The sequence below is a fragment of the Daucus carota genome, chromosome 9, assembly GCF_001625215.2.
Source record: "Daucus carota subsp. sativus chromosome 9, DH1 v3.0, whole genome shotgun sequence".
Lineage (NCBI taxonomy): Eukaryota > Viridiplantae > Streptophyta > Magnoliopsida > Apiales > Apiaceae > Daucus > Daucus carota.
In genome coordinates this window covers 14,134,890-14,146,085 of record NC_030389.2, presented here as the reverse complement: position 1 = coordinate 14,146,085, position 11,196 = coordinate 14,134,890, and the positions used below count along the sequence as shown (strand labels likewise).

At 41.8% G+C, this 11,196-nt stretch overlaps 1 non-coding gene across 1 annotated transcript; it reads left to right on the top strand.

Annotated features, from left to right (window-relative positions):
• Nucleotides 1-10,388: 10,388 nt before the first annotated feature.
• On the top strand, nucleotides 10,389-10,495 carry LOC135149789 (small nucleolar RNA R71). The gene has a single exon (XR_010288004.1). It is a non-coding gene; the product is annotated as a small nucleolar RNA R71 (small nucleolar RNA).
• Nucleotides 10,496-11,196: the final 701 nt, after the last annotated feature.

Below are 11,196 nucleotides of genomic sequence, written 5' to 3'. Positions count from 1 at the left end.
AGCGGATAAGACAATGTTGTGGGAGTCAACTAGGGAACCCAAAAAGTCGATCGAGTCGTCTGGCTCTAGGGGTTTGCACTCGATAGGAAACAATGTGGCAACCGATGCCAAATTAGCTACCCTAACTAGGAGACTCAAAGCTTTAGAAACTAGTAAATCTCCCCCACAAATGTCCATGTTCCCTAATTACAATTTTCAAAATCCCGAAACCCAACCTTCGCACGAACTTGAACAAATAAATGCGATGTTCCAAAATCCTAGGAATGATGCATTTGCACACACTTACAATCCAGGGTGGAAGAATCACCCGAACTTCTCGTGGAACCAAGGGCAAAATGTTCAAACTCCACAACCCAATTTTCAAAGGCCCAATCTTAATCCTTTTCCTCATTATCAAAACCCGACTCAAGCTCCTTTGAATCCTCTCGGTTTTAATGATTCGGATAAACGCCTTAATTCTTTAGAAAAGAGTTTGGAAGCCTTAGTGAAATCTCAAACTAATTTGACCCAATCCCAACAAACTTTCATGACAACCCTAACCCAAGATAGGCAACTTTTGCATTCTAACGTGCAAGTCGTGTCTTAGTTAGAGGCCTAATTGAGTCAATTAGCTAGCACGTTGTGTCAGCGAGAGAAGAACAAATTCCCGAATCAACCCGAGGTCAACCCAAAGTTTCCTCTCAATCAAAGACCTCACGAGAATGTCAATGCGATTATCGCTCTAAGATCGGTAAATCAAGTAGATAACAAAGTAGGTGAGCACGTGAATGAAAATGCGGAGTCGATTCCTAAACAAAATCCTTCTTTGTCTAGCGCTAATCATGATAATCCCGAATATTCTAGAATCCGTGAGTCTATGAGTGAACCTAGTCCGGGGCCCATTTCTCAAAAGCCCAACGAAGAAGTTTACAAGCCAACGGTTCCTTACCCACAAAGGCTCATTCCCCCTAAACAATCGGCCCAAATGGAACAAATCCTAGAGATTTTCAAACAAGTCAAGATAAACATTCCTCTTTTAGATGTCATTCAACAAGTTCCTTCTTATGCTAAGTGTCTAAAAGATTTGTGTACCCATAAGAGAACCACTCACGTTCCAAAGAAAGCCTTTTTGACCTCACAAGTTAGCTCTATTCTCTTGAATCAAATTCTCATGAAATATATAGACCCCGGTTGTCCTACAATTTCTTGTGTCATAGGTGTTCGCAAAAATCTACACGCAAGCGCACGTGATCACAAGTAATATATCAAGTTCGATCCCACAGAGACTGGCGAATTAAGAATACGCACCTATGCAACAATGTATGATCAATTTTCACTGCCAAGACAATTAACAAGGATGGTTTCTTTTATACTAATAACTAAAATTACTAATCAAATTCAGAATAGGAAAACACATGGGATTCTAACTTCATTATCGAATTCATCTAGAATTGAAATTACTGATTAACATGCGACTGTTGATCCTAATCAGACAACACGAAAGTAATACATGCCAACTCTCGTTGCACACATATCATACCAATCGAAATCCACAATTAAGATAGAAATCTCATGGACACCAACAAAGCTCAGACCCTATATCTCTATAGCGGTAGTGTAAGCAGCGAGGTTTAATAGCAAGTCGTCTATCGTGATTACACAGGGTGATAAAAATAGTTCAAGTCTATCACAAATTATGTTTCATTCACATAATCCTATATTTACATGGCATAGTTCTAAATTCAATCATCCACTCTCGCTTCAGAAAGAATTAACAAACAACTTAGAAGTTAGCTACGCTCCTAAGAAGAATAAGCACGGCTCATGCAAAGAAATCAACGTACGTCGCAAAATCACACAAGTAATATTCTTCACTAAACTACATCGATAAATCCATTAGAATCCCATGAAGGCGGTTCGTTCATAATCGAACTAATCGACATCATGGGTTCTAATGAAAACATGATAATTAAACTACGAGAATTAAACGAAATAAAAATGCTTGAATTAATAATAAAGATCACAACGTTACAGAATTGATGTTCACGATCTCGCTCGAAACTGTCACTTCCTCGCGAAGAACGATCCAATACAAACTGATAATGTGCTTGAATGATTAAACTGAAACTACGATATTGTTCTCTACTAAACTACTTCTACGAGGCTAGGGTTTTACACACGAGAAATTAAATTACATTGACCAAGTCAACCGGGCCTCGACCGCTGCGAAAATCCGTCAGAAAAGCTCCAAAAATCGGCCCGGGGCACTTCTGTTGGGCGCGGCCGCGCTAAACTAGCGCAGGCGCGCTAGTGACAGCAGAAGGTAGCGCGGGCGCGCTAACAAGTAGCGCGGGCGCGCTACTGTCTGTCATGGTGGCCCTGTTTCTTCGTTTCTCGCTCGTTCTCGCGTGCATGTCCTTCCTCGCTCTAGTACCACTTCCGTAGGTGATCACGGTTGCATTTAGCATATGCAACAAGCCCTTTAAACCCCTAGATAGCTCTAGTGGACGAGTGTGCTCTCGTGAGGGTTTGTAGAAGATATACCCACAAAATCCCAAGTCGCGATGAATCCACAATTCTCTATTCTTGCAAATAATGCACCAAAACCAACCTAAAATGATAGAAAATCACTTCATCACCTCAACTCGTGACCTGCACAGAAAAACAATAAAAACACATCAAAAGACACTAAACACTTAAGTACAACCAACCAATTTAAGTGGAAATGAAGGCCTATAAGTGCGTATAAATACCACTTATCACACCCCCAAACTTAAACTGATGCTTGTCCTCAAGCGTCAACGACACTATACAATAATACAATGCAATGCATGAATGCAACTACGTGATGAATGAGTGAACTATGAAGTAATTGCCGTGCCAATTATAATACCTCAGATTGTGCTAATGTTCTCGAGTTTCATCTCTCTCGCTACCAAGTCAATTACTCTTCTATTTACAAGTGTGGAGTGCCAGTGTGTGCAAGCATGCTCTTTTATTGAGACAAGACAAAAACTACTACTCCCACAGAATCCCAATCAAGAATCGTAAAAGTTTAAAACTAACACCCCGTCACTCAAGTCCAACTAAAGCCAAGGTCCCAAAGAATATCCACACCCTTCTATTTTATTACCTATATATTTTTTTTCTATTGGTGATTAATTGCTTGGTCTAAGGTCAGAGCGCTTCGCAGTGTAAATGCGTTACGAACACCACAAGACTTCACACACCAATTATTCACTTTATTCTAGTGGTTTATTTAACTGTGCAATGGTTGAGATCCCTAAAGATTTATGCACTAGTACCCATGTAGCGAGTGTTGGGTCAACAATCCCAAACCACGAAGGGCTTTAGGTTGTTAGGCACAAAGTCCCCTCAGACTTAATTACTCGAGTACTAATGAGCTCAACCTAGTTAATTATACCACTTATTTTTCTAGTGAATTTATTTACTACTATTTTTTTTTTTTTTTAGAAAGGCATATCTACCCCTCAGTTCCCCCAAACTTAAGATTTACAGACCTAAGCTGAAGGGTGCTCAATTCAATCCTAGAATTCATGGAATTTCGTCTAAATCCTATCTCAAGAACATATGTGAATTACAATTTCCAACACAAGCAATTTTCAAGTACTAACCTAGCATTGCAATTGAAACTACTAATCAAGAACTACGCACATAACTCATCATAGGCAATTAACTTGGCTTAACTTCATAATTCATGCAAATGCTCGTGATACTAACTACGACAATAAATAAAAAATAAAAAAAATAAAAATAAAAAAAAACATGAGAAAACAAGAAAACATGAGAAAAATAAAATAAACGTGAACTACATGAACTAACTAACACATGCAATAAAATATAATATATGCTCTTCCTTAGATTACCACCCCCAAACTTAAAATTTTCAATGTCCCCATTGAAAGTGATAAAAAGGCTAGAGCACCCACATACCTACTCGGAGTCCGAGTCCTCCCCCTCCTCTGCTGGAGGTGAATCAGGTGGAGGATACTGCATCCCTGCTCCGAATACTGGCCACTGAACTGTGACCCCCTGTGCCTGGAAAGCACTAACTAGAGCCTGTGTCAATTCAAACGCAAACCTCTGGTGGATGTCATGCATGGTGTCCATCCGTCTCGCTAGTCGGCGATAATGAACATCTCCCATCGGTTCGGAGCTCCTCTCCGTCTGAGAAGTACCAGCTCCAGAAGCTCTAGTCTGCTCCCTCCTAACAAATGCTGGGCGTCCCCCTGACATCTCATCATAGATGTATCCTAGGCCTCGAGGGTGAGGAACTCCTCCTTCCCACTCTGTCATCCGACTGATCGCCGAATGATCAATAGGTGTTGCCGGCAACTGTAATTGCTCGTTGGCTGGCCAACGCACACCACTCGATCGACAGAGCTTCGTAACAATTGTGCCATATGGAATGGCACCAGTGGTTCCTCCCTGTAAGAACCTCAGAATCCCCTGATGAATAACATGTCCCAGATCAATATACTTGCCCGAGACAATCCCAAAGAGCAGAATAGCTCTATCCACTGTCACCTCATGCCCATGTGAAGATGGCATGATGTTAGCACAGATGAAGGCGTTCCACGCCTTCGCATACCGGTTCAACGCGGCTGCTGGAAACGAAACATGTGCCGGCAAAGGAGGTGCAGTCATCTTCCAAGTCGTGTCTGGCACACACATATCATACACCAACCGCTCAAGATCAACCGGATCATCATCAAACCGGCGTTTAGCACGCCCGATCCTCTCAACAACCCAATCTTCTTCATTACGGCGCTTGGCACGCCCCCCAATCACTCTACGGATCGCCTCCGCACTATAATCCACCCGGATTCCCCGCACCACCGTGAATCCATCTCGATTCTCCTTGGCATTAGCATAAAACTCTCGAATAATAGCCAAGGGAACCGCCTCCGGAGCCTCGCAAAAAGACTCCCAACCCCGTTCTTGAATCATGTTCAACAGCTCACCATCTTCCGCCGTGGGTAAGAATCCCCTCTCCTTAACTAACGACTTATTCATAAGCCGTTGAAACTCGGTTCGTGCACCATCGGAGGTGAACTCAACCTCACATATCGAGGAAGAATTGCTAGATGTGGGGGCTTGGGTGCTTGGTCCTTGTGATCTACGGGCTCTTTTGGGTGCCATTGGTAGAGATTTAGAGTTGCAAGAGTTTTGTGTGTAGTGGGTTTGAGAGATTTGTAGGTGGTTGTGTGTATGGATGTGTATATATGATTAGGGTTTATAGAATTATAATGGGAATTGGAGATGGGTTTTGTGTTTATATAAGGATTGGAGAGCTGAGTTAGGGTTTTAGAGGATATATTTCGGGCTAGGCATGCAAAATTAGGATTGTGGGCTTTTAAAAACGAAAATAAAATATTTTTGGGAGAAAAATCGATTTTCTGGGCAGTCAGTAGCGCGGCCGCGCTAAGTGTAGCGCGGGCGCGCTGTACACTTTAGCGCGGGCGCGCTGGACACTAGCGCGGGCGCGCTAGTGTCTGACATCCAGGGCTGATTTTTCTCGTTTTCTGTGTTTTTGAGGTTTACAATGGTACAATGTGGTTCCAATGCGTGGGTTGCCTCCCACGAAGCGCTTGTTTAACGTCGTTAGCTCGACGTGAAGTCCAGAATTAATCCGATTCCGACTGAAGAATCGTGGTTTGTACCTCACGATTCACATTTCCGCCAAAGTAAGGCTTTAACCTTTGACCATTAACCTTAAATGATTCATCCGGTGATTTTGCATAGATTTCTACCGCACCGTGGGGAAATACCGTCTTGACTGTAAATGGCCCTGACCAGCGTGACTTGAGTTTCCCTGGAAACAGCTTCAACCGAGAGTTATATAATAGAACCAATTGACCAACCACAAAAGATTTTTGTATCAGCCGCTGATCATGCAATCTTTTCACCTTTTCTTTGTAGAGTTTGTTATTTTCATAAGCACGGAGGCGGAACTCCTCCAACTCATTGAGTTGAATCATGCGTTTTTCTCTAGCTAATTGTAAGTCGAAATTCAACTTCTTTAGTGCCCAATAAGCTTTATGTTCCAACTCTACTGGTAGGTGACAAGCTTTCCCAAACACTAGCTGAAATGGAGAAGTACCCAACGGTGTTTTGTAAGCTGTTCGATAAGCCCAAGCAGCCTCATCTAATCGTAGGGACCAGTCTTTCCTAGAAGGGTTAACCACCTTCTCTAATATGCGTTTGATCTCTCTGTTAGACACTTCAGCTTGACCATTCGTTTGAGGATGATAAGCAGTAGCAACCCGGTGATTGATATTATATCTCGACATCAAGGTTGTGAATTTCCGATTGCAAAAATGAGAGCCTTCATCACTGATAATGACTCTAGGGACTCCGAAACGGGTAAAGATTTGTTTTTGAAGAAATTGCAAGACCACCTTAGCATCATTTGTAGGTAAAGCTTTCACCTCCACCCATTTAGACACATAATCAACTGCTAATAGAATATACTGGTTGTTGCAAGACGAAACGAACGGTCCCATAAAGTCAATACCCCAAACATCAAATATTTCGACTTCCAAAAGCATTTTAAGAGGCATTTCATTCCTCCTAGAAATATTACCTGTACGCTGACAACGATCGCAACCCAACACGAACTGATGAGCATCTTTAAACAGAGTTGGCCAGTAAAAACCTGCTTGAAGTACCCTCTTTGCTGTCTTCTCGCCGCTGTAATGGCCTCCATAACCCGTGGAATGGCACTCGCGCAAAACTCCCTCAACTTCATTATTAGGAATACACCGTCTGAGAATCTGATCGACTCCTTGTTTAAACAGAAAGGGTTCATCCCAAACATACCATTTCACATCGTGAAGGAATTTCTTGCGTTGAGCATAAGAGAATTCTGGAGGAATGACCTTACTCACCAGATAATTTACAATATCAGCAAACCATGGCTCTTCTGCCTCAACTCCAAACAACTGTTCATCTGGGAAGAATTCATTGATTAGAGTGTTGTCGGTAGTTTGTTTGCTGTGATCTTCTAGTCTGGATAAATGATCCGCTACCTGATTTTCTGTGCCCTTCCGATCTTTAATTTCCACATCAAATTCTTGGAGTAATAAAACCCAGCGAATTAGTCTTGGTTTAGAATCCTTCTTTGAGATGAGATACCGAATGGCTGCATGATCAGTATATACCACTACTTTTGTTCCAAGAAGATAAGACCTGAACTTCTCAAAGCTAAAGACAATAGCTAGAAGTTCTTTTTCAGTAGTAGTGTAGTTCAATTGTGCATCATTTAATGTTTTGCTGGCATAATAGATAACATGAAACACATTACTTGTACGCTGGCCCAGTACAGCTCCTACAGCATAATCACTGGCATCACACATTAATTCGAATGGTTTACTCCAATCAGGTGCAGTGATGATAGGTGCTGATGTCAACTTCTTTTTCAAGATTTCAAATGCTTCCAAGCACTCCTCATCAAATTTGAATGGAATGTCTTTCTCTAACAGATTGCAAAGAGGTTTAGAAATTTTTGAGAAGTCCTTGATGAACCTTCGATAGAAACCTGCATGACCAAGGAAGCTTCGGATGCCTTTAACCGAGAGTGGTGGAGGAAGATTTTTAATTGTTTCCACCTTCGCTTTATCAACTTCTAGTCCGTTGGCAGATACTTTATGTCCCAATATGATTCCTTCTTGCACCATGAAATGGCATTTTTCCCAATTGAGAATCAGATTAGTTTCCACACAGCGCTTAAGAACCATTCTCAGATTCGTGAGGCATTCGTCATAAGATGTTCCAAATACAGAAAAGTCGTCCATGAATACCTCCACATTGATGCCGATCATCTCTGAGAATATTGCCATCATGCACCTTTGAAAAGTGGCTGGTGCACCACATAAGCCAAAAGGTACTCTTCGGAATGCGAAAGTACCATAAGGGCATGTAAAGGTTGTCTTTTCTTGATCCTCCGGAGAAATAGCAATCTGATTATAGCCAGAATACCCATCTAACAGGCAATAGAACTCATGGCCAGCCAACCTGTCAAGCATCTGATCAATAAAAGGCAGAGGGGAGTGATCCTTTCTTGTAGCTTTATTCAGCTTTCTGTAGTCCATGCAAATCCTCCAACCAGTGACAGTTCTAGTTGAGATGAGTTCCCCTTTTTCATTGGCTACTACTGTCATGCCTCCTTTCTTAGGCACACATTGTACTGGGCTCACCCATGAGCTATCTGAAATTGGATATATGATACCTGCATCGAGCCATTTAAGAATCTCTTTCTTTACAACCTCCTTCATGATAGGATTTAACCTTCTTTGTTGTTCCACTGAAGGTTTGCTTCCTTCTTCAATGAGAATTTTGTGTTGACAAAATGATGGACTGATTCCCTTGATATCAGCTATAGTCCACCCAATTGCTGTTTTGAATTCCCTTAGCACCCTCAAAAGTTTTTCCTCTTCCTCACCTGACAAGTTAGCTGCAATAATAACAGGAAGAGTAGAACGTTCACCAAGAAAAGCATACCTTAAGTGATCCGGTAGCGGTTTAAGTTCAAGTTTAGGTGCTTCGATCACTGATGGTTGTAGTGGTTTGTGATCTTCCTTTAATTCTTCCAAGCCAAGAGATTCGACAGGTGGTTCAAAATTCCTTCGCCAAGGTGATGAGTTAAGATGATGGATTTCTTCCAATTCTTCTTCACTGTCCAATTCCTCATCATTGGTAAGGATTGCTTCCAATACATCATCCTGTAAAATCCGCTGGCTATTGGTTTCTGCCGTAGAATCAAGTACATCCATACTGAAACAAGATTCCTCATCAGTTGGTAATTTCATTGCATTGAATACGTTGAACGTGACCGTCTGGTCTTGTATTCTCATTGTAAGTTCCCCTTTTTGTACATCGATAAAGTTTGCCCGGTGGCTAAAAAGGGTCTACCCAAGATTATAGGAATTCTCTTGTCTTCTTCAAAATCAAGAATCACGAAGTCGGCTGGAAATATTAATTTATCAACCTTGACTAGCACATCTTCAATTATACCTCTCGGATATGTGATCGAACGATCAGCTAGTTGTAAAGACATGTTTGTCGGCTTGAGCTCTGGCAGGCCAAGTTGTGTGAAGATAGATAGAGGCATCAGATTGATGCTAGCTCCCAAGTCGCACAGACACTTATCGAAAGAGAACTTCCCAATAGTGCAAGGGATAGTAAAGCTTCCCGGGTCTTTCAGCTTAGGTGGTAATTTTTGTTGAAGCACAGCACTACATTCCTCTGTTAAAGCTACTGTCTCTAACTCCTCGAGCTTTAGCTTTTTTGAAAGAATACCCTTCATGAACTTGGCATAGCTAGGCATTTGCTCGAGTGCTTCAGCAAACGGAATGTTGATGTGAAGCTTTTTAAAAACTTCAAGGAATTTACCAAATTGCTTATCCAGCTGCTGTTTCTTTAACCTCCTAGGAAACGGAGGTGGTGGATATGATGGCTTTGACACCGGACCAGCTGTAGGGATAGCCCTATCCATTTCAACAGTAGGTGTTATGCCAATTGTATTCGAAGGAAGTTCTGCTGGAATTTCTTGCTGTTCATCATCCTGATTCTGCACTAATGTTGAGGTTGGCCCTGTTGTAGTTTTTCTAGATCTTAGCGTAATGGATTGGACTTGCTCTTTAGGGTCCCTCTTACCTGGTACCTCTGTATCACTAGGGAGATTCCCCTGTGGTCTTCTTAATAAAGCATTAGCTAACTGACCGACTTGCGTCTCCAAGGCTTTCAACGTTACTGCCTGACTCTTGTACATGAGTCTTAGTTCTTCCATGTCAGACCTTTCGTTAGCTGATTGCCCATGATTCTGAAATCCCGGTGGGTGATAAGGCTGTTTAAGTGCATACTGTTGTGAAGTTCCAGCCTGACTATACTGTTTAGGTCCCTGTTGAAATCCTTGTTGAGGCTGATTATAACCCTGATTATTACTCCAGCTGAAATTCGGATGATTTCGGTTGTTAGGATGGTAAGTAGCTGGAGCAGGCTGTTGACCTCTCTGAAAATTGCTCACAAATTGTGCTGATTCACTAGAAATGGCACATTGATCAGTAGAGTGAGTACCAGCACATAATTCGCAAATAGAGATTGGCTGTTGAATTCCTTGGTGAGCCAGAGAATCGACTTTCATCGTGAGAGCCTTAAGTTGAGCTGCAATAGCTGTAGATGCGTCAAGATCAAGAATTCCGGCTACCTTCCCTTGAGTGAGTCTTTGAGTAGGGTTCTGATATTCATTAGCAGCCATCATTTCAATAAGATCATAAGCTTCTTCATAACTTTTAGCCCATAGCGCACCTCCAGAAGCAGCATCAAGCATAGGTCTGGATTGAGGTCCAAGACCATTATAGAAACTGTTTATTTGCATCCAATCCGGCATGCCATGGTGGGGACACTTTCTTAGCATCTCCTTATACCGCTCCCAGGCTTCACATAATGTTTCTCCTGATTGTTGAGAGAATTGAGATAGAGCATTTCGTAGTACAGCAGTCTTTGCCATGGGGAAGAATTTAGTGAGAAATTTCTGAGCTAGATCTTCCCATGTAGTAATCGAACCAGATGGTAAAGAATGTAACCATCCTTTAGCCTTATCTTTCAGTGAAAATGGGAAAAGCCTTAGCTTCACAGCATCATCAGAGACGTCATTAAATTTGAAAGTGTCGCAGATCTCTATAAAATTCCGTATATGCATATTAGGGTCTTCAGTAGGAGAACCCCCATACTGTACCGAGTTCTGGATCATTTGAATAGTTCCTGGTTTGATTTCAAAGGCTTTGGCTGCGATTGCAGGCCTGACAATGCTTGACTGGATATCATCGATCTTTGGCATAGAGAAATCCTTCAATGCCTTACTGTCTGGTTGTGCTTCAGGTTCTGTCATTGTTTCAGAATCAGAAGAAGAAGATGAAGATGAATCAATTGCTTTTTTACGAGCTTGAGAACGTGTTAGCATAAACGCGATCCAAGTACCTGAAATAAAGAAAAGAAGAAAAGTGAGAAGAGAATAGAATCCTAGTCAGTGAATTTTAATGCACACTGATGACAAGTACATAAACTAATTAATTAACACCGAGTCCCCGGCAGCGGCGCCAAAAACTTGTTCGCAAAAATCTACACGCAAGCGCACGTGATCACAAGTAATATATTAAGTTCGATCCCACAGAGACTGGCGAATTAAGAATACGC